The following is a 22,095-nucleotide window of genomic DNA, read 5'->3' on the forward strand; positions in this document are numbered from 1 at the left end:
GGAAGACTGTGTTCTAGGAGAATAAAACATATTAGTTTAAATATATTTTAAAATTCTGTGTGAATGTATTCTTCCAAACAAGTCATAAATGATCTTGAGATATGACTGGTTATTAAATTATGGGTCAGAAGCCAGATCCTGGTGATTCTCCATCTGTTAAAAGTGAATATCCATTGTTCTTCTGACCAGGTATGCTTAATATAAGTTCTTTTGCATAATTACTATGAGTTTAGTTGAAAGTTTGCTATAATGGGCGCCTTTGTTAACTGATTTTGTACATTATCAAATACCACAAAAACCCAATAAAGTAGAATATGTCATATTTTCCAAGTGCAAGTAAAATTTTATACTGTTTCCACTAGGGGGGAAAAACACACAAATTTTGTTATAATTTCTGACATTAGTCCAGATGTAGAATATTATGTTTATGAGTAAATCTAGAACTTAATTTTTGTCAGTTAGTTGGAGATGTTATTTAGCAGTCAATGCAGTAAAAAGATCTATCAAGGAAAAGATCTTGATGCACACTTTAGGTTCAAGTGTGCAGTCAGAGAAGTTCAAAATTCTAAAAAAATAAAATGAGCTAGATTGAACCTAAAGAATTGTACATAAGTAAGAGCAGAGAGAAATCCAAGTAGAATCCAAAAGCTGTATATTTGGGTCTCAAAATTGGCCTAATAGATATGAAAATCTAGATGTATTTTCTCCAAATGTAGAGAGGCAAATCCTTTCCACTTTGCATAAGATGGCAAGTCACTGAGAGGTATAGGACTCAATCAATGAGGACCTGCTCCATCTTCAGGAGAAGGAAGGTCTGATCACCTCAAAAGTTAATATTGGAAAATGCATGTGAAACATGGAGGTCAGTTTAGCTCCAGAGGTGTTGAGGTAAGCTGCAAAACCTTTTAGTGAACTCAAATGAACAGTTTGTATTCATTTATTCATCTTAAGTTGAGAACAGGATTTTCTTTAGGTCATAGTCTGCTCTTGAAAAGTTCAGAACAGGCTCACTCACCTGATAGTCTATCCTTGGCAATTACTGCTGTTATAAGGGAGAATATTAGTAATAAAGAAAGCAATATCCCCATTTCCACCAATGGAGGGTCTAGGTAATTCTCTCTTTATACAAGGAATGAAGAATATACTATATATATCTTGATCTTTGCCAGAAATAATTGCCCTTTATTGGATTTTTGGGGAAAAATATTTGCATAATTCTCTTCTGAGAAGTGACAATGTAGACTTCTCAGAGAGTAAAGGATCTCTCCAAGAATATGTTTTATTTCACTTTTAGTTTCTGGTTTCTTGTTCAGTATACATATTGAGTTTAAGAAAATTTTTAATGGATCTACCTTTGCTTAAAGCTATTAATTGGTTAATATTAATTATTTGCTTAAAGCTATTAATTATTCATTCATTCCATTTACCTATAGAGAGAATTGAATACTTTTTGAAATAAGAGTAACTTGAGTTGCAAACTGAATCAACCCATAGAGCACTCTAATACTCAAACTGCACTTCATTAAACCTTTTCACAATTACTTACAATTCGTTGGATGAAACATTTGCTACAAATCATTGCTAATGTAACATCTTAAATAATTTCAAAAATGAGCTGGTACATTTCTATTAAGTAGTCTTAATGAACAATTTAAGAAGCCAACACACCACCATTTATATTGTTTTTCCCCCTTCACATTTATGTTGTTGATTATTATTTTTTAAATACTAATTTTCACAACTAGGAGAATTTGTGATAACATGATAATTCTTCAGGAGAATTTAGTCATGCCGAAGTCCCACTGGCCATTTCTTGGAGAAAGCAGCCTTTTCCATGTGAGGTTTTTTTATGTAGGAAGTTCTATGATGAACTTTTCTTTCCCACTCCAAATCTATATTTTTGGGCACCTGGAGACTGCTTCATTCACAATACCCACTCATCTAAGGAAAGTTGCAAAAAGAAATGAAACAAATATGTCTTAACCTTAAAAGAAAAAAAAATTATTGGATTGTGTGTGTGTGTGTGTGTGTGTGTGTGTGTGTGTGTAATTACTTCTACTTTATATGTGTCCCCAAGACTAATTCACCAGTTTTTAATATGGAACTAATGACATTTCATTATCTGGTTTCATCTACTTGGTTTCCAGGTACTCCAGTGTTAGATGAGGAAGAACAGAACTCAGCGATATTTTAAGGTTTTGTTGGTGTTTCTTTATTTGCTTTTAAAATAGTGTCTGCCATGCAACTCCTAGTTACACAAAATAGAAGAACAAAGTACTCTGTAGGAAGGGTGTGCATCCTTCCTCAGGTTTAGCAACAGTGTTTCTAACTAGTTCTGTGAGTTCTTTGGTAGGAAGAAGGAAGCCAGTAGGCCTATGGAATCCAGCAAACTTTTAGCAGAGCTCTAGCCCTGTTTGCCTGGAGTATAAATATGAGACTCTTATTAGGAATTGTCTGAGGATGTCCGTGTCCTGTCACTGTGGAAGATAAAGATAATAAAGATAAAGAAGACCTTTAAATAGAACTGCAATTAATTGAAAGAGGCAAGACCAGTGGCCAACTTAAAAAATATATATATATTTATTTTTATTTATTTATTTGAGAGAAAGAGAGAGAGCAAGTGCAAATGAGCAGGAGAGAGGGGCAGAGAGAGAAGCAGATTTTCACTAAGCAGGGAGCCTGATGTGGGACTGGATCCCAGGATCCTGGGATTATGACCCACGCTGAAGGCAGATGTTTAACAGGTTGAGCCACCCAGGAGCCCTCTTTTTAACAACAACAACAAAAAAAAAAATAAAAATTATTTACTTTTATTTATTTGAGAGTGAGAGAAAAAGAGCGAATGGGACAACTCTGAGATGAGCCACTGTCCTGGTGCGAAGGGGCATTGTCTGCTGGGGTAGGGATAGAGAGGGGAACAAAGAAGGGGTGGACGTCTCAGATCAAAGCATTTGTCCATGTCCATGCTGTCGTTAGAGTCTCAGGCACTGAATTGTGCCCAGTAAAATTTTAGTGGATCAAAAGATCAAGAACCTTGGTTCTTTTTCCCATTTGGTGTGGTGTTTTCTTACTTGGAGGAACTTCATGATCTTTTCTTTCAGTTGTTCCCTTAGTGTTCCAATTGCCCATGAAGCTTATAGCAGGAATCCCACTTAGCATGGCCCTTGTGGAATGCCAGACACCGTCTCTAAACTTCCAGCTTTGGCTCAGCCAGCGAGTGGCTGGGCCCCAAAGCAGCTCAGCCTATGTATGCCAAAAGTTTCAAAAGGTCTCATGAAAAGGGTTACATGCATGTCTGTTCCTCACCCCAGCCTCAAAATGCGCTTCCTGTTGTACGAAAAGAGTTCCACTAACTTCTTATTCTCACTCCTGAAACATAATGGCTCATATCAAGGGGCTGGTCACCTTTTCTCTACTCTACAGCTAAGACACTGCTTGGTCTTCCTCAAAACACTTTCTTTCTTTGCTTTTCTTTTTTTCCCTTCTTTTTGTACTTCCTTTATTTTTTTAAAAGATGTTAAGACCAATAATTATTTCATTTTAAAAGACTGCTTGCTTGATGTTTACATATCTGAAACTATATTTAAATGACTTCCTTTTTAAAAAAAAAAAATTTTATTTATTTATTTGACAGAAAGAGAGAGATCACAAGTAGGCAGAGCAGCAGGCAGAGAGAGAGGGGAAAGCAGGTTCCCCGTGTAGCAGAGAGCCTGATGGAGGGCTCGATCTCAAGACCCAGAGATCATGACCTGAGCTGAAGGCAGAGGCCCAAACCACTAAGCCACCCAGGTGTCCCTAAATGGCTTCCTTTGAAAATAAACAGTTCTATAGTTAATTTTAAAATTTCACTATTAGGGGGAAAACCCTTAGATTTAGATGATAGCATTTATTTTGTGGAATTATTTTCATCATATTCTTTGAATATCATAACCACCATATGTAGAGAATAGCTTATACATTTTTAGTTGAGTAAAAGAACTCTGGGGAGGGGTCCTCCATTTAAAGAGTATTTGGGGCAAAATATTTGAATATTATTCTAATGAAAATAATAATGATTCAAGTTTTAATGGGTCTGATGTGTAGAACTGAGAGTCTGGCAAGGTCTTCAACTCTATGAGGAAGAAATTAACTTTATAATTATAACTTTGGGTATGGTATAAGGAAACTTAAAATTGTGGTCTGGATTTTAAAAAATATAAAAGCAGATAGCTTACCCAAATAAACCAAGACAAAATGTTACCTTATTATCATATTTTTCCAGATAATTTTATTTATATTTTGAAATTTCAGTCATACGGTTCACTTTGTTTGCAACCATTGGTGGTCAGTAATAAGGGAAATCCAGGTCATACAAATGTTTGTTTTACATTAAGGATTAAAGATTAGTTGGTTTTTTTCTTTTTCTTTTTTTTTTTTTTTCTTTTTTAAAGAAAATACAACAGTGGGGCGCCTGGGTGGCTCAGTGGGTTAAGCCGCTGCCTTCGGCTCAGTTCATGATCTCGGGGTCCTGGGATCGAGGCCCGCATCGGGCTCTCTGCTCAGCAGGGAGCCTGCTTCCTCCTCTCTCTCTCTCTCTGCCTGCCTCTCTGCCTACTTGTGATCTCTCTCTGTCAAATAAATAAATAAAATCTTTAAAAAAAAAATACGTACTTTTAATAACGTATGCCGTCACATCCAAATTGGCCCATCCCATGAATATGCAGTTCCGGGCATCACTTCATACCAATAAGTAGTTCCATGTTATTTAAGCTTTTTGACACTGATGTTTTCTGGACCTTTCTTATATTACCGGTCTTCTCAACTCAAATACCAATGTTTACCAGAGCTCTATAGTTAGCTTCCGATGCTTTCAGTTGGTCTTAACAACCATTTATTTGCTTAAAATTCCTATATCTGGGGGTGCCTGGGTGGCTCAGGTCATGATCTCAGGGTCCTGGGATCAAGTGCCACATAGGGCTCTCTGCTCATTGGGAGCCTGCTTCTCCCTCTCCCTCTGCTTGCCAATTCTGCTGCTTGTGCTCTCTCTGTCAAATAAATAAAATATTAAAAAAAAAAGATTCCCACATCTATACCCCAGCCCCATATGTTTCTCTGAACTCCAGACAAGCCCCCCCCCCACTCAGTTATCCTAGAGCATCTTCATTTGCACACTTCCAAGTTTCTCAGAGTCAGTATTTCAAGTCCTTTGCAACTCTATCACCTCACAGTCAATCCACACAACCTGTCCATATTTACAACTTTCAGAAAGTTCTCTCTCCATGCTACCATGACCTGAACCATTCATCTAAACAATCGCTAAACTGCAGTAAGCAATTTTCCTGCATCCAATGTGGCAGCTCCCCTGTCCCTCCCCACAACAACACCCTGCCTATTGTTGACAGACTGCCTTTTCTACAACACAATCTCTATCGGTCAATTTCTTGTATTATAAGCTTTCTTTTTTCTATAGGCAGCTTCCATTTGCTCATTATCTCTCCAGTGTTATATCCATCCACTTTCTGCATATATATATATATATATATATATATATATATATATATATATATATATATATATACTTTCTCCAGTAAAATGGAGTTTCCTGCACCTCTCCAATTTGGTAGGATTTTCCACTTCTGTGTTCACAGATTCTGATCCTGGTATTCCTCTAATCATTTCATTTAGTTAATTCTTATCTTCCTTCAAATCAGGTCTAGTGTCAATGCACTCAGACTTTTCTGTTCTGCTGTGCACACGTCTATACATTTTCCTCCTTGTGCATCTGTCCTGTTCACAGTGTTATCACAGCACTGATTTTTCTCTACCTCTATAATGAGACTGTTATCTTTCAGTGTGAGGTTAGATCTTTTTTTTTTTTTAAGATTTTATTTATTTGAGAAAGTACATGAACGAGAGAGAGAGAGAGAGCACGAGCCAGGGGGTGGGGAGCAAGGGGAGAGGGAGAAGCAGACTCCCTGCCCAGCCAGGAGCCCTATGTGGGCTCCATCCCAGGATCATGATCTGAGCTGAAAGCAGATGCTCAAAAGACTGAGCCACCCAGGAGCCCTAAGGTTATGTCTTATAATACTAATTAAAATGTAGAACTTCATTTAATCCTCACAACAAGCTTATAAGGAAGTTATTATCACACACCCATTTACAGGTTAATAAATTGAGGGAAATAAAACTAGAAACACAAAACCAACAAAGGCCACAGTCAGTGGCATAAGGAGAATTTAAACACAAGAAATGAGACTCCCAAAGTCACACTCTTAACTGCTAAGTTATTTGATGTTTATTCCTAGTACACAGTGAGTGGTACACAATACCCACTCTATAAATGTTGGTTAAGGAATGAATGAACTCTCAGTAGTGTGGTTTCTCTTAAATAGACATTATAATAAAGATATCATGCAAGAACTATCATGGGTAGAAGTCAAGAGTTAATAGAGTATACGGCTTATATAAATATTCATTAATTAAATTAATTAAGGGCCTGCTATATCCTGCCTTTGTTTTGTTGCTCGTATAAAAAGCAGTCACTATTTTTGGACATTAAGTTTGCTCAGGTCACCTAGAGAACACTAATCTTCCCTGATAAATTCTCTTTCATGGCTGCTGTCTCTGGGTAGCAGACACACAAAAATCATTATATCCCCTTTTCTCTCCTTTGAATAAACGAACAGTACCCTTGTGCTCTCATAATATTCCGCTGCTGCAGAAAATGAGTATTATTCCATGGCCGTCACTTCTTATTTTTGTGTCTTAACTTTTTTACTTGGGAAATGAAGAAAGATTTAAGAGCGAAATATTTGCCTAACACTTCAGAAGAGTTTGGGGGATAGTAGATAATGAAATAATGATTTCTAAAACACTAGCAGATTTGCAGACAAAAGTTGCTGTGAGATGCAAAGATGATAAGAATTTTAGGGAAATGGTCCATTTAATAGTCATTCACAAGAGAGGTTTAATTCTAAGAAGTGCTTAAAGAAGTGCTTCGATTTAGCTCTTAAAGTCCAAGTGATTATTTTAGGACTTTAAAAAATGCCAACTTGGGTAGAAAACAAATAAGCAAGTCATAAACATGTCAACTTTGCTAAAAATCAGATTCTGTTTCCTAAATTTAAAATGTAGTAAGACTGGTTACTCTGTATAGAAGTCAACAAAAAAAGTTTCAAAGAAAGCAGAAATAAGCACGTTTCATAACAACATGGAGTATTGTTAGAGAAAGAATCATAAAAATAAGATTATGAAACACATTCCATTTCACAGATACTTCAATATAGATTTTAGATATAAAATAACAAAGGATATACCATTCCTATGATATTAAATATCAGAAAAGAGAACATAATAATTATAAAAGTGGGTAAACCTTATTATCTTTTGTTTTTATTGTATTAGTAAACAAAATTGCCTTGACCTAATTTTCTCTTTGGCACAAAGTTGGATTATTTTCTTCAGACTACTAGATTTTCAGAGAATTCTTTAAGAACTTAATTATCAAGACTGAATGAAGATACATTACAACCTATAACATTTTCCACTAAAAAGGATAACTTTTTACTAAATTAACCTCAATTATGACCTATTATCTAAGTAAATAATTCTTATTCTCTTTCCAATGTACTTTGGTTACTTATATCCATACTCAAGAAATAGGCCTTAAACATTTTTAAACAGAACTATTTTAGGGTAGATTAAAATTCAAAACAAGTCATGGAAATAGTACATTAATTCCTGTGTACATTTTACCCAGCTTTTTCCAGTTCTAATATTTCCAATACCAAACAGCACTGTCAAAATCAGGACATTAGCACAGGTATAATAATTTAAATCAGGTACAGGCAAAGGTAAACTTTTAAGTCATAGATAGATAGGTAGATATAGACAAATGATTGATAGATAATAGAAAAATAGAAATATAGAAGATACACAGAATGACAGATATGGTTTCATTCCTTGAAATCAAGATGGAAGAATGGGTAATAAATGACTTTGATTTACATGAAAATGAGGCAAACCTAATTTTATTTTTTGCCAAATAAGCCCCTTAGCCCCTGTTACTCATTCTGCACACCTCCTCTAGACACATTGTTATCACGGTTACTCGTGCTCTTTCTGGCCATAACCCATGACACCGCCCTTTCCCTCCCCCCCGCCTTTCTCATTGTTCCCATCGTCCTCTAGGATGGCTCACAGCCAACATATTACTTCAATTACCGGCTCAGGGTCCTCTGACTCAAGACAAAACTCCTGCCTGTTTTCTTGATACACAAACTAATCATTTGGTTTTGTATTTTATAGCACTCATGCACGGACAGTACATTTTTCTTTATTATTGGAAACGTCCTCTATTATTATTTTCATATTTGTTTGGCTTTTTGCAATAAACTGCAAAAGTATTTCTCCCATCACATTTGAATTCCCCTAAGTGCACAATCAACTGTGCATAAATGGTGAAGCTTAAAAATGCTCGTTGAAGGAAAGCCTACCTTTGGCACTAAATGCCAACAGAGCAATTATAAAAGGACATATCTCCTTAAACACATTGCAAGAAACGTACATGCAAATGGAAGTTTCAGGAACAATTCATGTTAATTTAAAAAATATTTCTCTGTGGCATATATTTGAAGGTAAAAGGGGTAGAAAATCAAGAAGAATTATAATTGAAGTGACCCGGAAAAATTGAATCTAAGGCTTTGTTAAGTCCTGTCCAAATTCCTGCCCACAAAAATTGTGCATATTAAATGCATGTTATCTTAAGCCACTAAAATATGCAAAAATAGTGGAAATTTGTTTTAGCGTGAGATAGCAGTACAGTCCTTACATTAATAACAAACTATTTAAAAATACTTTTATGACTATGACTATATTACAGTATGAAATGTATGTTTATGTTATTTCCAGAAAATAATGAATATAGCACATGAACTCAGAAATCCTTGAAGAATTTGACATTCACCATATTGAAATCAAACAGGAACAATAATAGTGAAATACTAAAAGACAGCATCTGTACATTAATTTTAGAAAAAGAATCACAACAAGCAAGCTAAGTTATATAATGTTGTAAGACACTGTTTGAGGGACTTGGTTTTAGATTAAGGCCATACCTGTACAAAGTTGCTGAGCAGAATGAAACTGAATATATCCATGCTTTTATATCTATATAATACACTGAGAAATATATTTATTCTTATTTTAATAGGCATGCTTTACTTTTAATTATACATACCCACACCCCCACATACCAAGAGAACCAGAAGTCTACTGATCCTGTCTGTAAATGATGGCTTCCAGTGTGTCCCTAAGATCTTTTTTCGAAGGTTGTCAGCTAAGCCTTTGATTGTCTAGAGACATTAGCTGTATCCTATATATATTACATTTGCTTAAAATCAATCTGTCTTGTTTACTTTCAAAATCTTTTATCTTTATTGTGAATGAATCACCCGTGTGTGTGGCCATTTCTTCTTGGGTATCCACATTTCTCAATTCAGTTTTTAATTGGCTTGTTTTTTTCAAAACATGGAAATATATTTATTACAATCAACATAAATATTTGATCAATTTTATTCTACTCAAATTATCAATAGTCACTTGGATCTGAATGTTACATTTTGGAAGGAAGAGCAAAGACTAACTATTCATAAGAGGACAAAGGACCAGAAGAAGGGTTACGTGACTTGTCAAAGATCAAATAACTCTGATATTGGAAGTCATATTCTAATTTTCAAAATTTTAATTACAAATACTTTAAACAGATACTAGTATAGGAAATAATATAAAATTCATCTATATACCCATTGCTGGGGTGTTCAACAGATAAGATTTTTGACATATTTAAGATCTCTTTCAGAAGAAAAGAGAAAAAAGAAAGAATACTGATTTTCCAGGTCAATATTCTGCTGCCTGTCTCTCAGCTTGGAATTATTGCTGATTTTTATTTTTGTGAAAGGTTAAAGTAAGTTTACTTTGCAAAGGACTTTCATCTATTAGCACATTTGATTCCCCCTATACACTTGAGAAATAGTTAGGGTACATATTACTCTCTGTTTTTTATGAAAGAATGAAGCAGAGAAATATTAAATGACTTTCCCAAGATGTCAATGTGTGTCAAAGCAAGTGGGATCAACCTCTGACTGCCAGCCTGCATAGGTCTTGCTGTATCATGCTGCATACATTAGAAGGTAGTAACACAGTATCAGAACATGAGTATAACATAAAGAGAAACACATTTCAAAGCACAGTTGGAACTCTAAATTTTTAAATAACCTAAACCTATCAGTATTTGACCATCACTAGAATTGAAAATGTTAATAATCCTTTCAGATTCCCATGAGCTACTAGCTGATTCTTTAACTTGAAGTATCACTTTCGCCCTTTCTAAATGCTTTCAAGTAGTTTCTTTAATTGTCCCAACAACCTTACAAGGCAGGAATTCTGTGAGTCATCTTCTTGCCAATGAAAATGTGGAATTGCTGAGAATGCACACGTTCATGGTGGCTTATGACAGGTGTCCCTAATCTTGCTGCACATTAGAATCAGCTGGGGAAGCTTTAAAACCCTCAAGACCGGGGCGCCTGGGTGGCTCAGTGGGTTAAAGCCTCTGCCTTCGGCTCGGGTCATGATCTCAGGGTCCTGGGATCGAGCCTCTGCTCGGCAGTGAGCCTGTTTCCCCCTCTCTGTGCTTGCCTCTCTGCCTACTTGTGATCTCGCTGTCAAATAAATAAATAAATAAATAATCAAAACAAAACAAAACAACAAAAAACCCCTCAAGACCTAGGTCACATTCAATACAAAAAACAAATCAGAATGTCTAGGAGTGGGTTCTAGGTATTCCTAAGTTTTGGAGAGCCCAGGTGATTCTAGTGTGCTACACAGTCTGGGAGCTACTTACACCACAGTGAGTTACAGGTGCTGCTAGTCCTAGTGTTGCCTCTTCTACTGTTTCCAAGTGTCCTCACACAGAAGCTTGCTCTCCATCCTCTGGACATCAGCTGCCCTCCATGTAAGGAGATTCATTTGGCCCTGCATTTTGATTTTTCATTCCCTTCATGAATAGAAACAAATCTTTATATAACATGCAGCCATCACACAATTTTCCACCTCACATCATGCTACAGCTAAAATGGTGAGTTCACCATCTAAGGCACTGACCTCAAATAACCTTGATTCTATTTTTAGTTCACCTTATCTATGGCCTATGAGTTTATCCTTGTTACAACAATGAAGAGAAAATTTCTATCTTTTTAATCTGAATTTTAAATCCACGATGAAACTCTGAACACCCTCTGTACTCTAAGATGGAAACAGAACAGTTATAAATCGATGTAATGACTGTCACATTATCTACAAGCTTCATATGCCAACAGAGTCTTGGAGGAGTTCAGGAGGCCAAGGTACTTTTGGCTATTCTCACAAAACCTGGAGGATAGTGCTATATTTCCCAGGACCAGCCTCTTGGTTGCTTATTAACACTTCTCCAAGAAACCTCAGCCCATAGAGCTTCCTCTCATTCTTGGATTGTAAAGAGTATTTAGGAACTACAAAACCCAGACATCTTGTGTAAAAAGGATCTATAATTTTCACCACTGTACAAGTATTCACATTAGAAATTTTCTGTCTGGCTCTCCGAAATGTGGATATACCATGCTCCCCTAATTTGGAACAAGAAAGAATGGCTAAGAAAATCTGTGCTCTAGTCTTCCCCTTCCTTGGAGAACCTGGGTCCAAAAATGAGAAGGTAAGAAGCTTCAGTACAGTTACCTTCTACTGTTTCTCAGGGTCTTTACTAGTAAACACAGAAGTTATGAATCTATATAACATATGACTCCATCTTCAAGAAGTTTCCTGGATCAGTGGCCTGATAGGAAAGGCCAGACATTGTGCCAATATAAACAAAGGAATTATTCCTCTAGAAACAATTCTAGTATTAATTGATCCCACTTCGCCATTTGGTATCATTTGGCTAGAATATACCAACAGGCTTACTTTTCTCTTATAGTGCAAGATAAATCATCCTTAAGACCATCACACACCTCACTGAACTTTTTATTTCTACACAAGAGAAGTCAATCTTCAGATATAACTAGTACTGAATTAATTCACTACTCAAATTAGCAGTAAAGTTATTGAAAAGTACTTTAAATAACTTAACAATGCAGACTAAGTTTCCCCTTAATTTTGACACTGTAAATCTTCTGAATTTTAATCAACATAACATTTTCATGACTCAAATACCCTTTTCAGGAGGAGAAATTTTTAGATGACATTAATAAAAAATTTTATTACCTAATGAAACTGCTTGTGATATTCTCCTTTAGAAAAGCCCACTTCTTAAAGACTAGTATATAGGCAAGTAACTGTATATGAATAATAATTAAAATAAACTTAAAATAAGATCAAGGTTTTCTGAATGATATATATATATCAAATTATTTATATTATATATTTATATATATAAGGTGCTAAAGTATATATTTAGATTGTATATATAATTTAATATATTTTAAATATGTTTATATTCAATATACATTAAATATATGTATATATTTACCTTGCACATTTATTTCTCTGATTTACCTGAAATTTATTTTTGTGGATGATATGAGGTGATAAAGTTTTCTTTTTACCATATAAATAGACAATTGTTCTAGCAAAGTTTACTGAAGACAGAAGTCCTTTCCCCACTGAAAAATAGTGACACCTCAGTTGTATACCTATTATATCTGTGTGGGTCTGTACTCATGTTGAGCCAATATGTTGTTTTTACTACTTTCAACAAATAATATACTATCTATTTAAAAAGTCTTCCCGCCTAGTTTTTCAAGAGTGGTTTGGCTATTAGACATTATCATTTCCATATAATTTAAATCAATTTAAACTTTTCAAGTTCCCCACTCCTATCCCCACACACAATTGTTGGGATGTTGAATGGGGTCTCACTGAATCTATGAATCAGTTTATACAGAACTGACATTTTTTTTTTAAAGATTTAATTTATTTGTTTATTTTAGAGACAGTGAGAGTAGGGAGAGAAGCAAAGAGGGAAGGAGAGGGAGGAGAAAGAATCTTAAGCAGACTCCATGCTGGGCATGGAGCTGGATGCCGGGCTTGATCTCAAGACCCTGAGATTATGATCTGAGTTGAAACCAAGAGTTGGACAATTAACTGACAGCCACTCAGGCATCGAGAACTGGCATCTTAAGGTTATCAAGTCTTCCAATCCATGAATACAGTATATCACCAGATTTTAATATTTCTTAATAATCTCTTTTAGTTTTTTTATATAAAGTCCTTGCACACATTTAGCTAGATTTATCCCTAGTAATTTTTTATGCTATTGAAATGACTTAATATTTATGTATTTTTTAAATTTCCAACTTCTTGGTGCTTATATACAGAAACACAATTAGTTTTCAATACTGATCACACATCCAGCAATAATATTTCATTCATTTATCATTCAAATATTTCTTTCAGTTCTTTTAGATATTCTATGTACACAAATCATGTTTCTAAACATAATGATTGCTATTTTTTCCTTTCCACATCTTTAAACTTTTTATTTCATTTTCTTCTCTTATTGCCCTAGCTAGGATTTCCAATACAATGTTAATAGAAAGAATATGTGGCTCATTTCAGGATGTGGGCTTTCAAGTATGATTCTGTTATAGGAAATCTTTTATAGATACCCTGTATCATAATTAAATATTTTACTGCTACTCCTAGTTTCTTATTCCAAATTGTATCCTCACAGTAAATACTTATAATTTAAGAGAACTTGAGTATGAATCCTTAATCTGAAAGCACCTAATGAAAACAATTATAATTTTGTCATTGTCTTTTAAATATTTATACCTATAATTTTTTAAAAATTTTATTCTCTAAGGTAGAACTTCCAGAATACTGTGTGATAATGACGGCAAGCATTCTAATCTTGTTCCTGACATTAATGAAAATGCCTCTCGAATTTCATGTGGATTCTATTTGCTATTATTTTATTTAGAACGTTTATATCTATATTCAGGATTTTTATATCTATATTTGTGGGTGTGATTGGTCTGAATCAATCAAGAATCTCACCTGAGTGACATTTAATAGCCAAACCTGTGGGTCTATTATTTTGTGTTCTGCTTCAAGCACCCCACATTAAACAATCCTTACAATGCTCACAGAGTTTTTTTGATTTTTGTTTCCATAGTACTGAATAAATGATAAAACACATTGCTTGATCATAAAAAGTTATGCTATAAGGTTGCTCTACTAATCTGTGATATGAAGATTGCCATTTTGATTAGCTATTTTATAAACTAATTATTATATTGGAAAAAGTTATGGCATACATCTCCCAGCCCCAAATTCCATGAAGTAACATAAGAAAATTGAATATGATGAATCCAATGCCAAGTGAGAAGACAAGAAACAGTGTTATTAAAGCATAAGGATTTTATAGGATCCTTTAAATGTTAGAAAATACACAGAGCTCTAAACTATGGAAAAATAAACATCTAAAACAAGTGCTGGAGAAGGTTATTTTTTAGCATTGGAATGATGTGTGGAAGCTTAGGTCTATAATCAATGGATGAAAGAAATGAGACATGCCCTGGAAAATTTTCCATGATTAAATGGAGGCCAAATTAAGAGAAATTTAGAACATCTGATAAAAACATGACAAATTATACAAGTGGACACCTATAGAAACATTTGTACTAAGCAACAAATAATGAACCCATTTATTTCCAGGTTATAATACAAATGCAGGAACTGGACCAGAAATTCAGGACAATTCCCCAGGTATTTGCTGATTGTGGAAAGGAGAGGGATCTTTTTACATATAGGAGTCAATTCCCAACTTTCATTTGGGACTTAACTTTCAGTTTCAGACTTAAGTAAACATAATAAGATGAATAGGAATTCTCAAAATACGAGCAGACAGCCCCAAATTCCCAACACTGGAAGAAAATCAACACCATAAGAAGAAGTCAATTTCAACAGAACTAATACACAATGAAATTAATAGAGCCTATTAAGACTTAAAAATACATATAAATTAGTGTTATATATCTTCCCAGATATAAAACGTGATATTTCTCTCCATAATACAGAATCTACAAAGACAAGTTTTGGAAATTGAAATTTTTACCTTTAAAGTTCAACAGATAGAATAACTAGTAGAATGCACAATCTTGAAGAAAAAATTGGCCAATTAAATGATTAAATTTAGGAATTTTCTCAGGACATCAGGGAAAAGGTGAAGGAAAAGGGATGTATACAGTTGATAAGTTAGGGACATGGAAGTTATGTCCAGAAATGCAAAAATTTCTCCAATTAAAGTTTGGGATGAGAAACTAAGAAGAATGGGGGAAGGACTCCCTGAAGAAAAGAAAAATAAGAGAAAGAAACAATAATCCAAGTTTTTCACGTCTCCCTTTTTGTCCATTTTACAAATTGTCTCCATGTTAACATCTTTTGCATAGTCTGAAGAAATCAAATAATAATTATTTCCCTGGTTTTTTAAAGGTCTTATGAAATATAAAGAATACAATGATAAAGCTAATATTGAATTAAATTTCAACCTTTTCATTTCCCTTCAATTAACGCTATTCTCCTGGCCTCATAGAGCTCAAATATGAAAGAGTACACTCTACTTGGCTAACATAATTTTTCTCCAAATACAATTACAAACCTAAAATTCCAGGTAAATCAAATCATGATGGAAGGAATGGGATGACTGAAATTCTACCAACCAAACAACTAGGTGTGCTGAAGACTCAGATGCTGAATACAGAAAGTTTACAATAAAAAAGGGGTAAAGACTTTAGTATCCTAACAAATTGGTTTCTCTTTCTATCACATATCTCAAATCTTCATAACATTCATAAATTAGTCCCCCCTCCCATAGTAGACTAACCTTTATTATTCTTTAAACTGTTTTAAATATACGTAAATAATAAGCACCTTATTTGTTTTCATTATGGCAACAGTAAATAACTTTGATGCTTTCTTTCATTACTGAAATTATGTCTAATATTTCATAAACTCTATGGCAAATACTCCATATGGCAGAGGAGACCCATTCCTGCATTTGTGTTTGTTAGGACTGAAAATGCCATTTCAAGTAGGTGTACTAACGTTTACAGCAGAATCAAAATTTATTAAAACTACTCCACAGAGCAACATTGTACAGAATTTATGAACTGTAAAACTGCTATAAAGGTCACTTGAGATGCAAAAGTTTAATTTGGAGTATCATGTTATGGTAAAGAACTGTTATACTAAATGCTTGTTAAAATAAATGGTTTAAGGATATTTGTCTCAGTCTGTGGAGTTTATGAACCTCAACAAAAATAATTTCATATTATCTCATATTTTACATAGACTTGGTTTATTTAAGATTTGTTCACAAATCCATAACTTATCTCATGTGTGAAATAGCAAGGAAAACTGATAAGATTTAATATCACTTTCCAAATTGTTTCATAGAGCGTACTGCATATCATTACTAATCCAACTTTCAACATTTACTATTTCATATTGTTATTCATTCTTCTCTCTTGATACCAAGACCTGTAGAAATGGACAACTTCTCAAGAAATATAAAAAAAAGTGATGTCATTAAGTATTTGTAACAGGAGCATCTGGAAAGGCATTGTTAAGCCAGGTTATATATTATAAAAAGTCTTAATTTTAAATATTATATTTATATATATGTAGACATTTTGCAAAACCAATCCAAGTGTAAAGACAAATATCAGTTTTAGAGAGTAATCACTTTTAGTATGATAAATATTATGCAATAAAAGTATAACAAAATGGAAAGATGTATAAACAATAGTGAGCATTTTCAAAAATTTTCCTATAGATTATTTTAATGATAAAAGTAGTATAAAATAGTTTCTCTTTGATTTTACATCAAAATCAATATTTATTATCAAAGATCCAAAATGTAGAATCAGCATATTATTTACTGTATGTGAGATTTCTAATTAGAACAATAACAAAGTGTAACTCTGTTATAGTATTTTCATTATAAATTTTAGACATAAAATACTGTACTCCTCTCTTGATCAATTTAAATAGTAGTTTCATTAAATTTTAAACACAAAGAAATATTATAGAATTCAGTGTTCCCTTGAAATAAAAATGGTGAAGATGATTGTGTCTCCAAAATACCCAGGACTGAAATTTTCTTCCTATGATGAAAAAAATGTAGCAAAAATGTTTTGCTTATCTATAATTCAATAAGCTTTTCACTAAACAATTCTTTGGGATTACTTTTTTTCCTTTTAACAACTTATGTCATGGAGGTTATCATCACCAACATTTTTAGGATGGGAAAATTAAGATTTGGATTGTTTAAATAATGTTCTTAAGGTCATCCAGGCATAGAGTGGAGCAAACACTTGAACCAGTGTTTCAAGTCCTATATATTTTTTCTACAAGTGCATTGCACACTATTGTACTGTATTTATGTTAAGGTCTATTAGAGCAGGGCATAAGGAAACATCCAGGCAAAAGAATCAGAGGGTATTGTGGAAAGTATAAGTATTTTAATCTGGAGGATTGTCGGTTCTCAAATATCCAGGCTTTAACACTACCTGAAATTCTAGGCAATATATTAAAAAAAAAAAAAAAGTGGCCCAAATCAGTTAATTATACTGGGTCTGATGTCCTCTGCACACCTCTCTTCCTCTCACACAGTCCCCATGCTATTCTAAATCTCACTATCTATCTTCCTTTGACTTCTTATATCAGGGTCATTCTTTCCTATCAGATCCAGACAATCCAAAAACACCCACCTCTTTGGATTGAGAAATTTGGAATAACATGGAACTTTTCTTGGGTAATAATTCTGACTCAGACCACAAACCCATCAAGAAAATGCTTTGCCCTTAAGATCTGCTCAGTGAGTACCACAGTACATAATTACGGGAATCAGTCTACCCACACCCACACCCTCTTTGAGGTCTGATTCTACCCGATGCTCTATACTGATCTGTGGAAGATATCTTTTATTCCCCCTCAAATCATAGAATTTTATACAATTTCTTTCTAAACTTAAGACATTATTCACAGATATTTGCAAGTGAGAGCACATTTTTAAATTGTCTCTATATGCTCATTCTCACTAACATCCCATGTATTATTACTTAGGGTAGTGTAATGGCAGAAATACTTATAGATAGGGTAGTCATATAAGGTTGAATAATTTTATGTGAGACAAAACATCTCAATAATTTGGGGCACCTGGGTGGCTCAGGCATTAAGCATCTGCCTTCAGCTTAGGTCATGATCCCAGGATCCTGGGATCCCGCCCTCCATCCGGCTCCCTGCTCAGCAGGAAACCTGCTTCTCCCTCTCACACTCCATGACTCCCTCTTCTTGTCTTCCTTCTCTCGCTGTCTCTCTTTCTGTCAAGTAAATAAATAAAATCTTTAAAAAAATAATAATTTAAATGATGAGCTTTGAAGAACTCTAGATAGAGGACAGAACTATTAGCAATTAATAATTCATTCTGATTCAAGGAAGTAAGTTTAACCCAAATATCCACAAATCAGAGTGCAGTTTAAAGGTTAGACATAAAAAAACAGAATGATGTGGCAAGACTAACCCAACCATGACCAGGGTGCTCTTCTCTAGCCACTACTACAGCATATCACCATCATCCTAGAGAAACAGGCTTCTAGAATCTGCTAGTTGTATTGTTCATATATGCAATTAGTAATGTGACATATGTCATAATTACTTATGACATATTATGAGTGCAATTATCCTTTAAGTATGAAGGCATTTATTTTCAGCTGGTCCTTGAGTTATATTTTTAAAATTTGGATTTAAAAAAAAACCCCTTAATATGTATTATAGTGAGAAACCAAGTGTATGGAAACTAATAAATGATTCTGATTATGCACCTGGAGATGTCCAGGTAGGTAGCAATGCTTTTTATACATTGGTGGTATTTTTTTTTTAAGATTTTATTTATTTATTTGACAGACAGAGATCACAAGTAGGCAGCGAGGCAGGCAGAGAGAGAGGAGGAAGCAGGCTTCCCATGGAGCAGAGAGCACCATGTGGGGCTCGATCCCAGGACCCTGGGATCATGACCTGGGCCAAAGGCAGAGGCTTTAACCCACTGAGCCACCCAGGTGCCCCCACATTGGTGGTTTTATAGAGAATTTCCAAATTAAGAGTACGACTGTGTTCAGCAATATTCCGTATTTATTTTAATCAAAACTAGAGACAGAATATAGCTAAGAACATACACAGTATAGCAACTCTCTAGTGCTGCCAGTGGTCCTCATGACCACTAAAATCACTGCAGGTAAACTATAATCTACTTCTCTTACCTTCTGTCTCTACTGATCAGATACCAATGTCATTATACAAATACATCCCGCACCATAATCTCATGCTTTCTTTTGTTTTTAGCACATAGCAAGAATAACTAATTAAATTTATTGTATAGCCTCTATTCAGCTATTATTGGGATTGAATGAACAGGAAAAAAGCATATCAGGATAAAAAGAATAAATATATAAAGGACGATGTTGTTTTACAGATTGTTCATTTTAGAGGACTCTTAATTTGTCACTTAATTACAGAAATAGTTTAGTAGATTTGAGGGAAATGATATTAAAAGTTTATCAGTTTCAAGAACTAATGAAAGAGGTGCTTGGGCAGCTCAATAGTTTAAGCATCTGACTCTTGATTTCAGGTCAGGTCATGATCTCAGGGTCCTGGGACCAAGCCCTATGTCCAGAACCCTTGCTCAGCTGGGAGTCTGCTCGAGGACTCTCTCCCTCTTCCTCTGCCCTGCCTACTGCTTGCATTCTCTCTCTCTAAATAAATAAATTAAAAAAAATATAGAAAAAAAAATATATAAATATATAAATATATATAAATATATAATATAAATAATATATATAATATATAATATATAATATAATATAAATATATAATATAAATATATATATAAATATATATATAAATATATATATTTGTTGATTTGAAACTGCTGAAAGACTAGCAATTTTTAAAACTTCACATATAGTATTATAATATTCCTGCAAACACTTTTTTCTTCCTGCCTTCAGAACAGTATAACACATTGAATTTCCAAGACATTTTTTAAGTGGTAAATGTGTGTATATGTGCGTACGTGTGCATTTACATATTTTTAACATAAAGTTTGCCTATATGGTCAACCATTTTGGGTAAGCCATGTGGCAATTAGATGTCTTTTTTTTTTTTAGTATTTTATTTATTTGACAGAGAGAAATCACAACTAGGCAGAGAGGCAGGCAGAGAGAGAGGAGGAAGCAGGCTCAATCCCAGGACCCTAGGATCATAACCTGAGCCAAAGGCAGAGACTTTGACCCACTGCGCCACCCAGGCACCCTGAGATGTCTTTTTATTTAAAAAAAAAAGTCCTTATGATGGGGCACCTGGGTGGCTCAGTGGATTAAAGCCTCTGCCTTCGGCTTGGGTAATGATCTTAGGGTCCTGGGATCGAGCCCCGTGTTGGGCTCTCGGCTCAGCAGGGAGCCTGTTTCCCTTCCTCTCTCTCTCTGCCTACTTATAGTCTCTGTCAAATAAATAAAATCTTAAAAAAAAAATTCCTTATGAAAATAAAATATGTAATTTTGAACTTAGAATGTCTATATTTTCCTCACATTTTCAAATTTCTCAACATGACTTACAAGTCATTTTGGAATTTGGCTTCAGACTAATTTTCCAAGGCCACCTCCTAGAATTCATTTTCCTTCCTCCTCAGTACTTTCTAGACAACCAGGTTCAGTTCCTAGAAACACGCCAAACTCTTTCCTGTCTTGTCAATAGTTCACCTGATATTTTTTCTGCCCCGAATCATTTTCAAATATTCTCTTGCAACTCATGGTCATCCTTGGGTTTCCAATACAGTGAAATTTTCACAGATAAACTTAATTGGACCATCTTCTACAACTAAATCATTATTTTCATTTCCTTTGCAGCATATTTCATAATTCATAACATACATTTTCACTTATTTAAAATGTATTGCTTTCATTAAATGGAAGGTTTTAAAAAGGCAAAGCCATTGGTTATTTTGTTCACATAATTGGCCAATTATAGGCACCAAAATAATTTTTGTAAGAATATGAAAGGAATCACATTCAATCACCCTACATTCCTATGAAAAATCCAAATAAAAATAATTTACCTATGTAACTAAGTAGATGTTTTCACTGTGAACTTTCTTAAAATTAGAAAATTGTAAGAAATCCAAAGGTAAGTATTTCCTGAGTAATAGAAAACTGTTTTGTACTTGTATGGAATTCATCCAGTGAGTAATACTATACAGGTTAACTATTCTTGGTTATGTCATTCACACCTAAGATAGTTCAAGTACATATTTTGGATGGATAATTTTTCCTACGTATATACATGAGGGATTGTACTAGGAATTTTAAGTGTGTATCAGTTATCTGAAGAATTCTAGCACAAGTCACATTATCATTTAAAAAGACATGACTAACTAATTTCTTACTAATGCTACCTTGTTTATAAGGAATTTCTCTAGGTATAAATAATTCTGACATAACCATCAAAAATAAAAAAAGCTAAACATTTTTGAAAAATTACTTAAAACTATGACATTTCTTGCATTTTTTTTCCCAGAAGGTTTATCTCAATTCTAACCAGTCCAGAAAAAAAGAATGGAAATTCTGCTCTCTAAGCCTTGTCACTGAACTCTGTAAAAGCTTTGTATGTGTGGAGAGGTGGGAGAGTCTAGCTGAGATTTTATAATCCACAGTTTATAGCTTCAGATCATAAGACCTGGATATTCTAAAAACACTAATGATGAAATTTAATTAAGGCTTTTCCTAGGCATCCGTAGATGACTAGCAGAAGGAAAGAGGGAAAGCCACCAAATTTTAAAACAATATTTTAAATATTCACAAATAAAATTCCCCTCTCCCCAAAAAATATAACAGTTTAAGTAAGTGAAGACGATGAAGGAGAATAAGCACAAACAACCAAGAACAGAAAAATATTTACAAGGACATCTTATAACTAAATGATTAAACATATATTATGTAATAATATATTTAATATGTAAAGAAAGTAGAG

This window comes from Mustela erminea, chromosome 21 (genome assembly GCF_009829155.1).
Source record: "Mustela erminea isolate mMusErm1 chromosome 21, mMusErm1.Pri, whole genome shotgun sequence".
Classification (NCBI taxonomy): domain Eukaryota; kingdom Metazoa; phylum Chordata; class Mammalia; order Carnivora; family Mustelidae; genus Mustela; species Mustela erminea.